At 29.1% G+C, this 11121-nt stretch overlaps 1 pseudogene; it reads right to left on the reverse strand.

Annotated features, from left to right (window-relative positions):
• Positions 1-257: 257 nt before the first annotated feature.
• LOC149059447 (uncharacterized) lies at positions 258-4918 on the reverse strand (annotated as a pseudogene).
• Between the last annotated feature and the right edge of the window lie 6203 nt (positions 4919-11121).

Below are 11121 nucleotides of genomic sequence, written 5' to 3' on the forward strand. Positions count from 1 at the left end.
AATTTATTTTAAATATCATTACAAAGTTTAGAATATCTCCTTTTCTTCAAATCACAATATCATTAAATTTGTAAAATAATAACAAAAACATAATACAAAAAATAATAAAGGAAAACATTATTGCATAAAGCTTAACTTTCAATATGCAAAAAATTAATAATAAGAAAAAATAAAATCATGTATATTTTATTACCTACCTGGTTGTGTTTTATACCTTATAATTATTATTTATTATAAATAGTCAATCAAAATAAATTTTATTGTTTCTGGTTTGATGGTAATGGTTGTGACGTGGGTGTAAGTGTGGTTGGAATATTGTGGTCTGAATTAGAGGATGATGAATGAGTATAGTTAGGTTGTGTATATGCTGGATATGAATATGGGTAAATCTGAGCATTTGAATAAGAAATGGAATTATAATGTATATTAGACGATGGATTTTGGTTCATTGTATTATAATTATTAAGATGTATAGGAGCAGTTGGAACGGGATACTGATGTTGTGGTTCATGGAGTATATTTTGCTGTACGGGTGGATATGGATATTTTAAAATATTTTTTAAATATTGAAGGCTGTTTAGGTGAAATTCTAATTTTTGCTCGTCGTTTAATAATTTTAAGTAAGGAAGAAACGACATTACAATACTCATGTCTGGACTTGATGTCATTTCTTGATTTTTTTTTAGTTGATCAAGTAAATTACTTTGAAATGGAGTAATTTGATTTTTTTTGGTGTATTATTATAGTTAATAAGGTTAGATGAAACGTTCGCTGGTTTCTCGGAGGAATCATCATCTAGATCGCTTAAACAGTGCAGACGTCCTGTATCGTCTTCTACATTGTCAAAATTATCGGTCGTTCTAAAAATTAAATATACATTTATGTTTAAAATGATTTATTAAATCAATATTGTTTGATTTTCATAATTAAGATAGAGACATAAACATTGCCAAAAAATTAAAAAAATATTTTTAAAATATCATTCTTATATAATATACGAGTAGCACCTATACTCTATTTAATTTCTAATTATTATAAGTAAGCAATTATAATAACAAAATAAAAGTAATTAATTCACTTACTTTCTTTTTTTAGTAGTTGTATTTAAAAATGACATGATTTGTGCGTATGCGTACGGTTTTTTTTGTGTTGCTTCTGATCCGCTTCTAATACTTTTTTCTTCAGACATATATTTTAAACATGTTTCCATTTTTTATTCTTTAACTCTTTTACTAAATTAAAAATAATATTCAGTAATTATTGTGATTTTAATTTTATATTAGGTACGTATTAAAGCTATCATGAGTTATAATGTAATTTTTAGATTCTGATTTTAATACCAAAATTAAAAAAGTGTTTTAACGAAAATGTCAATCTAAATAACTGGTGAAATTTTCAAGTATCTGCCACTTATACTTTTTGAATAATAACAAATATTTAAAATCGTTTGAGGGTAAATCGTTATCGTTACGCTATTTCGAAAAAAAAAAATTAAAACTTAAACGCACTTAAAATTTGTTTAAATTTTTCTTATAATGATGCTTCGAGTTTTCTATAAAGCTACTTGAAGGAAAACTTAGTGTTGTGTTTTTAATCCTTAGATATAAACACAAACAATTTTATGATTTTAGATTCTGAGCGGAGCGATGAATGTATTGATTTTAACATGATGTGTGTTTTTAAAAAAATTTTTTTTGTGTCTGTCATCATGTTTTGGGACAGTAAAAATGCTTCGATTTTTGACTTCAGTACCTCGTTCGATCAGAAAGTGAATCTAGTTGGTACTTTGGGGGGGTCAAAAGTAAAAAATTCTTAATACTTTTCTAAATAATTGAGAAAAACAAACTAAAAATTAAGGGAAAAACGGGAAATTTTACGCACACTCATTTTTCGACAAAATTGATTTTGGTTTTTGATGTAACTATAAAACAAATGACCATAGATACATGAAATTTTCACCTAATGTTTATATAAGTATATTCTATCCGCCATGTAATTTTCAAAAAATTTCGACTTAAGTTGAACTATTCATAGGCATTTAAAATTTTTGATCATTATTAGTTTTTTTAAAATTAATATCGATAAAAATTTATTTGTTAGGCAGAAAAGCTTGAAAATTTAATACAAGGCTCTTAACATATTGTTACAATAGCAGTTGAAAAATGAAAGAAATCCATAGTCACAATTTTTTTTTATAAGCATTCAAAGTTTAAATTTTGACAAAATACGTAAAAATCACGAAAATTATTTTAAGCTAGAAATTCATAAAAAATTTTCTTTTTAAATCTAAGATTTAAAAATTTAATACAAGATTCCTTACAAGTTTTTCAATTTTTATCACAAATAAAAATTCCACCGGAAATTCAAATTAAATTTTTATGAGCATTTGAAATTTAAATTTTTACAAACATTGGATTTTCACTTTTAGCGATTTCCTTATTTTGGAGTAACTCTAAAACAAATTACCACAGATACTTGAAATTTTGACTGAATGTTTATATAGGCGTTTTATATATTTGATAAAATTTTCAAAATATTTAGATTTGTTTTGAGCCGTTTACTGACATTTTAATTTTTCAACTTTTTTAGTTTTTTTTTCTATAATATCGATAAAAATGTATTTGTTCGGTAGAAAAGCTTGACAATTTAATACAAGGCTTCTAACACATTGTAACAATAGAAGTTGAAAAATATTAAAAATTCGTAGGCACGATTTTTTTTTATAAGCATTTAAAGTTCAAATTTTGACTAAATACGTAAAAATTACGGCAATATTCAAATAATTTTAGATAGAAATTCATAAAAGTTTTCCTTTTTAATTCTAAGATTTGAAAATTTAATACAAGGCTCCTAACATATTTTTACAATAGCAGTTGAAAAATAAAAGAAATGCGTAGTCACAATTTTTTTTTTACAAGCATTCAAAGTTTGAATTTTGACAACATATGTAAAAATCACGAAAATTCGCAAATTATTTCAAACTAGAAATTCATAAAAAATTTTCTTTTTAAATCTAAGATTTGAAACTTTTTAATAATCTATAATATATCCTAGACAGATAAACCGTCTTCGCTCAGAATCGTTTTTTGTATACAATGATATAATATCATTGGATTCAAATTTAATTCCATCCATTACAGTAACCCACTTGTAACCTACTGTACAGCAGAGCGACATACACGACTTACCCGCTTTTTTCAACTTTAAAGTTACTTGCAAATTTTCGTGATTTCGACATATTTCGTAAAAATTTGAATTATAAACGCTTATAAAAAAAACTGTGACTAACGATTTTTGATTTTTTTTTAACTACAATAAGATCAACTCATAAGGAATCGTGTATTCAATTTTCAAGTTTTTTTAATCATCCATAAAATTAATTAAAATTGTAAAATTACTTATTAATTAACAATTTATTTTATATAATTAAAATGAAATAAAAAATACCTTAAAATTATAATACAACCATTACAATAATTATTGTATAATGCACATCATATAATTACTTTATTTATTAAAAATAGGTTTTTGTTAAACTTTAACAGATACCTGGCAACTGGGACACATTTCGCTGCGTTGCATTTTGACTTTCGTATTGGAAAAAGTACGATAAACGGAATTGTAAGAGAAACATGTCAGGTTTTATGGTCAGTCCTACAACCCACAGAAATGCCAAAACCAAATAAAGAAAAGTGGATAGATATTTCAAAAACGTTTTATTCGAAAACAAATTTTCCGAACTGTCTTGGAGCAATTGATAACACGTTGTGATAGCGTTGTGTAAGCACGTCAGATGCAAAAATCCAGAAAACTCGGGTTCTCTGTTCTTCAACTATAAAAAATACTTTTCAATAGTATTAATGGCGGTGGTCGATGCTAATTTAAATTTCATATACATCGACGTAGGCGCATATGGTCGCGAAGCCGATTCTAGCGTTTTTCGACAAAGTGTGCTTGGAAAAATGTTATACTCGCAACAACTTCAAATTCCGGACCCAGTTGCATTGCCTTTAACCGAAAACAATATTCAGCCATATGTTTTTGTCGCTGATGAAGCGTTTGGTCTTCACGCAAATTTATTGAGACCATTTCCAGGTCGTGGACTTAATAACACTCGTCGGGTGTTTAACTACAGGTTATCGAGAGCAAGACGTACCGTGGAATGTGCTTTCGGAGTTTTGGCCAATAAATGGCGAGTTTTGCACACGACTATTTTAGTGGAACCAGATTTTTGCGATGATATTGTTAAAGCATGTTGTGTTCTCCATAATTTTATCCGAAAGAGAGATGGGTATAATTACGATGAAGAAACTGATGTGCATAATTTGGATAATTTGACATCTTGTGGAAGAAATATTAATAGAAGTGGAATAGACGTAAGAGATAATTTTGCTGATTATTTTATGGCTGATGGAGCGGTACCTTTCCAATACGGAATGCTTTAGAAGAATGATAGGTATATTTTATTTTATATTATAAATTATATTATTTAAAAAAAAAATTTTTTTTTTTGTATCTATGATATCACCATGTATTTGAATTTAATTGTATAAATTATATGCATTAAATAATGTTATTATTTTGTTTAATACAATTTCGTATTATACAGTACATAATACATTATAAGTAGGTACATATAGTATAGTAATACTTACCTTTACTATTTTGTTCAATAGTATTATTTTATTTATTTATTTATACCTATTTAACCTATTATTATAATCATATGATTAATTTTCTTACCTCTTTCTTCTTTTTCAGCAGCTTCCAAATTATCCCATTCCAAATTGTATACTGCTTCGGCTACTTTCAACCAAGATGAGATTTTTAGGTCCCTATTCATATAATCATTTGAGCTCATATCCCAAATACACGGATAGTTTTGAACCTCGGTTATAAGTTTTTCGGTTGAATACATGTTTATTGTGTTAAAATAAAAAAATATTTAAATATTAAAAAAAAACTGAAAAGTGCACTATTCAAAAAGTAACGGTAACCGAAAAACGCTCAGTGTAGACGGCCCTGTAATGAATGAATGTAATTTTGTGTACGGCGGAAACGCATCGTCGCAACCAAACCGCAACAGCGCGCGGATTATTCCAGACCGATTTCGGACGGTTCGGAGAAACGGTCTAGTCTAGACACAACAACGCGGATTAAATGTTAATTATAGGTGTCTCGGTCGTTTACCGATCGGTTGCGTATTATCGGCAGCCGAAAAAACGCTAGTCTGATCCGGCACTAAGATCTTTGAACCCTCTAGCTTTTAGTGGTAAAGTGTCAGCATTTGACAGTGACAGAATTGAAGATCAAAATACATACAGTCATGAAATGCTTGTACAAAAACTAAAAGAATTGGAAACTGAATATAGGCCAGAAGGGCCTACTTATTATATTGTGATACAAATTAAATTATTATACCTTTGTGTCGGCGCTAATCGCCTATTTTATTACATTTGTGTGAATACCATTTTTCATGTTTTTGTGATTATGTTATTATTATATAGTTAGGCAGCGGCTGGCCAGCAGTGCACCGACAACCTGTGAGTTTTATTTATATTATTATTTATGCTATAATACATATTATTTAGTTGTTCTTCCATAGGGGACAATTTGCTGAGTGCTTTTAATGGAATTGGAGGTCCTCCTCCTGTTACACAGGGTTTAGATTTCACATCTCGCAACTTGATTTTTACAGTTTTTTTTAAATTTTCATATTTTAATTTCAAACATTTTGGACTACGATATCCATTTAGGCTTTTGCAATTAAATTTATTTGCTAATGCTTCCCAAGTTTTATTTTTTAGGTTGGCTGTTACGGCATCTGTTTTTTTGTTTTCCAAAATATGTTTTTGACTAGCCACCAGGTCGACAAGAAGTTGCAGTTCGCCGTCAATAAAATTTGTGGAGCGTTCACGTTTGATTTTTAATAAACTCATAGTTATTAAATTGTACTCAAAACTAACAAATACAACACGACAACATTGAACATATAAAATCAAAAGTATTCTATATTTTTAAAAGTGAAAAACTGTTAACTGAAAACGTCAAAAGATCGTAAAAGAATAGGCGTGTTTTGGCGACGCAGTTTTGAGCAACCTGATGGCTGATTTAGAATCGTTTGCTCAAATAACCACTTGGTTGCTATATCGCCAAAACGTTTTGTTTACTGTACAGTATTTTTTTTTAAGTTTGTGGTGATAACTGATAAATGATAGTGTGATAACTATAAAATGGTAATTAAATAAAAATGTACCTATACTTATTTTATTTTTTAATTTAAATATCTAAACCTTATACCTTATTCATTATGAATGATGAAAGTGAATTAGTACTAGTAATGCTAAGCTATATTATGGAGTCGCAATCAACTGTTCTAAAATATAGACAGTTATGTTGGAATGTATTACAATATAAAAGAAAAACAAATTTAAGAATACTAAAGTTGTTGTTGAGTCGTCAAAGTCATATAAGGTTGCAGAATCCTATAGATACGATTATAAAAGATTATGTAGACAGTGATTTCCATTCTCATTTTCGAATGATGCGTCAAACATTTTTTAAACTTGTACAGATCTGCTTAAAAGAATGTAATTTAACTAAAAAATACTCTGGAGGAAATCAACCTTTGTCTGTTGAAAAAAAAATTCTCATAACATTATGGTACCTAGCAAAAGAAGGTTCAATGGGCTCAGTAGCAGAGGTTTTTAATGTGGTAAGATCTACTGTAAAGTGTGTTACCAGAGATGTAATTTTAGAATTATGTAAACTGTCTCCAAAATTTATAGCGTGGCCTAGTAAAGAAGATGCTCTCATTTTGGCTAAAGACTAAGTCCAGATCTGATTTTCCAGATGTTATTGGTGCAATCGATGGTTTACATTTCTGTATAAAAGCCCCTTTAGATCAACAGGATTGTTATACTGACCGAAAATTAAACAAATCTATTATCATGCAAGCTATTTGTACTTCAAACTTCTTGTTTACCAATGTCAATATTGGTTACCCAGGCCGTCTTCATGATGCAAGAGTTTTTTCGAATAGTGATGTTTTAAAAAAATTGAAACTGAAGGACCTAAAAGCCTATTTTATGGAAAGTATCATTTACTTGGTGATCTAGCATATACCAATACAAGTTGGCTTATTACACCTTTTAAGGACTATGGAAATTTAACTATAAGACATAGAAAATTTAATACTAAACTAAGCAAGACCAGAGTTGCGATTGAAAACACTTTTGGCTTATTGAAGGGACGATGGCGAAGATTACTTTTCATTGATACTAATAACATAAAAATGGCTTCAATTATTATATTAGCTACTTGTGTTCTACATAATTTTTGTTTGCTTAACGACGATTTTTTAGATACCTTCATAAGGGACGAAAATTATATGGTGAACACACATCAACGAGTTGAAACAAGCCGAGTAGAAATAAGGACAGGAGAAGAAAAACGAAGAGATCTTCTTAATTTATTGACTCAATAAAAAACTTTACTTAAGATTATATTATAACATAAATAATTTCAAGTACAAAACATTTAATATAAGTAATAACAAGTTTAAACAAATCAGTCTATATACCTTAAATATTTTAACAAATTATGAATAAAAATACTAATATAAATTTAAAAAAAAAATTATTTTTCTATTTTTACAGGTAAATGGTCAGTATTTACATTGTTCAGTATAAAAAATTAAGATTAATACTAATTATCTATTTAAGATGATATAACATAAATTATTTGAAGTAGAAAACATTTCATATAATATATTTTAAGTTTTTAACAAATTATGAATACAAATACTAATATTAATTTGAAAAATTGATTTTTCCAATTTTATAGGTAAATAGTCAGTCTTCACATTGGTTAATGTAACAAATTAAGATAAATACTAATTTTACTGATTACAGAATTATTTTATAACAATGCATAGTAATGCAAGTTTCTTCAATTGAAATTATTTATTCATCATAAAAGTAATCAATTGAGATAAAACTTTGGTTTGTTCTTTTTGTTCGGAGATCATTGCTTGACTAAAATTACACAGTCACAGAAATATAAAATTACTTAGAGATAGTAGGTACCTTATACTGTAGGTAGTAGGTACTATGTACAGGAACTAGAGAAGTATACTAACCATCTAAGGTTTAACCCTAATAACTTATTGTTTTATTTTATAATTTTATTTAATAATATACAATATTTAATAATTGCTCGTACAAATATTTCTTTATTTAAATATGTAACGCACAACTTAACAACAGTAGTTTACTAGTATATTATACAAAAAGAGTGTGTGTCATGGCACTAGAATGACCATGATAGTAATATTAAGACATATCACATCGATGACATTATTATCACATCGATGTCGTTATTATCACATCTCCCCTGTTAAGATTAATTCACATTTAATAATTCTGACAATTAATAATAAATAATAATATGTATAAAGAAAAACAATTTTACAGTTAATAATAATGTGTATAAAGAAAAACAATTTTACAGTTAATAATAATTATTAATTAACAGTATAAAATCAGTTTAACAATAATTTTTAGAAATCATAATTCATAACTAATCTTATAATTACCATTACAAAACTAAATTAATAATATATTAGATTTAACTCAATCAGACAACAGTTTTTTAATCACTCTACCCCTTTTTGTTCTTTTTTCATCAGTCTCATTACTATCCTCATTATCATCAATTATAGTTACACTATTTTGCTCACTAGTTTCAATATTTTTCTCATTGTCTTCAATTACAGTTTCACTATTTTGCTCACTAGTTTCAGTATTTTTTTTATTATTTTCAATTGCAGTTTCACTATTTTGCTCACTAGTTTCAGTATTTTTCTCATTGTTTTCAAGTACAGTTTCACTACTTTGCATACCAGTTTCAGTATTTTCCTCATTATCATCAATAATAGTCTCACTATTTTGCTCACCATATTTTTGTATTTTTTTTTTTAACCACTGCGCGTTTCTTCTCAAAGTACCACCTCCTTTAAGTTTGATTAAATAACTTCTTGGCTCTGGTAGTTTTTTAAGAATCTTACCTTGACTCCATTTTTTGTTAAATTTGTCTTGTACAACAACTAACTGTCCTTCATTGAAATTTTCAATTACTTTCTTGGCATATTATCTGCTATTAGTTGTTTAGGGACACCTAATCTGCTAAATACTTCCTTAAGAACTTCTATCACAGCATCACTAGTTTTATTATATAATTTTAAGATTTCAATCCATCTAGAATAGTAATCAACAATAATCAAAATAGCTTTTTCCTCTAAAATCAGCTATATCTACTGCAATTTTGTAAAATGAAATATCTGGAATTTTATGAGATGACATTGGTTCTTTAATCTTAGACCTACTAAATTTTAAGCACGCCGCACAAGAGAGTATCAAATTTTCAATTTGGGCATTTATACCCGGATAGTAGAATAATTGTTTCGCTCTTGCTTTAGTCTTTGTAATCCCCATATGAGTTTCATGTAACTTATTAATTATGTATTTTCTAAGTACCTTTGGTATTAAAAGCCTCGTTTGGTAGTATAATAATCCTTTATTACATATAATTTCGTTCCTCAGCCTCCAGTAATGTTTGAGCTCACCATCCTCATTAACTTTTTTAGTCCATCCTGATTTACAATACTCAATCACTTTTCCAAGTACTTCATCATTTTGCGTTTTGTGTATAAACTCTTGTTCTTTTGAATTTTTGTATTTTAATTCAATATCACTGACAGTATGAATTACATCCCTTAAACTTCCTTACCAGTACTACTTCTTCTTACATAATTTCTACTGAGAAGGTCAGCAACATACATAAAAAGACCTGGTTAATATTGCAACTCTATCTCATATATTAATAGCTTAAGTCTAAGTCTTTTTAAACGATTATTAGGTATTTTATGAATATCTTTTTTCATTATAGTTCAAGAGGTTGATGGTCAGTATATATTTTTATTTTTTGACCATAAATTAATGAATGGAATTTTGAACAGGCAAAAGAAATTGCCAACATTTCCTACTCTACCTGAGCATATGCAACCTGACACGGTGCATCGATACTCGATGTACCGTGTACGGAAATAATCGTACACTGATTATTAGTTTGGTATACTCAAGATGGTTTATTGAATTTAAGACATATAATAATAACTTTTATATCCGAACCGCGTGACTGGCTTAAAGAAGCGGCCACGGCGGGCGGTATCAGGCCTTTAGAGGCGCGACAGATAACTTAACAACATTTGGTAATTTATTTACAAACAATAAATATTATAATATTAACGAGGGATGAGCATATACTAACTTTCTCACGGTCTCTAACAAGTCGTGAGTATATGATAATACAACTCGTAGTGACACCTATGCAGGCACACTAGGGGAATGGTTGATGGCTCTAAAAAGAGCCCTTTTAGTCAGTCGCAAATTGGAATCAACCGTGAGCAGAACTGTGTGAAGGGCCGCTGGTATTTGCATACGGCGTATTACAGTACAATTGCCTCGGTATTATGTCGTACAATGAATATGCACGATGTACACACGTCGGGAACGTCAACTGTCTTCCCGTGATGGTAACGTCGGTTGCCGCCTCGTTTTGACGAATGTCTTCGCTGCGGTATCGTCGGTTGTCGCCTTGTTTCAGGTAGTGTTGTTGGCGGACGAATGATGGCGTTTCGTAAATGTGACCGGCTTATATACTGTGCCCCGTACCGACTCGTAAACCACAGGTGTGCCGCCGTGCGTAACTGTGTTTCCCGTCGGTACGGTTTACCTAGCCATTGGTACAATTATGGGGATTTGATTCTGGTAATATTATTTTTTATTTCGTTACGGTCTCCTCTATCCATAGCCGTGTTTGTTATGAATGTAAAATGACCAGAAGGTTTTTTAATTCGCCACTTAACTCTTACGGTGGTGTCGTTTGTGCGTGCTGTGTTGTGATTGGTGGTCCTGAGAAGGTAAGGTTTTTTTTTTTAAATGCCCTGGGGTTTTATTATTTAAACGACCCAAAGGTCTTTATAAATATGTTTGACAATTACACATATTTTACATACTTGACATAAAATATATATATATTTATATTACACGTTGATGGAGT

This window comes from Diuraphis noxia, unplaced genomic scaffold (assembly GCF_037042655.1).
Source record: "Diuraphis noxia isolate RWA-SAM2 unplaced genomic scaffold, SU_Dnox_SAM2 contig0001, whole genome shotgun sequence".
In the NCBI taxonomy this organism is placed as follows: Eukaryota; Metazoa; Arthropoda; class Insecta; order Hemiptera; family Aphididae; genus Diuraphis; species Diuraphis noxia.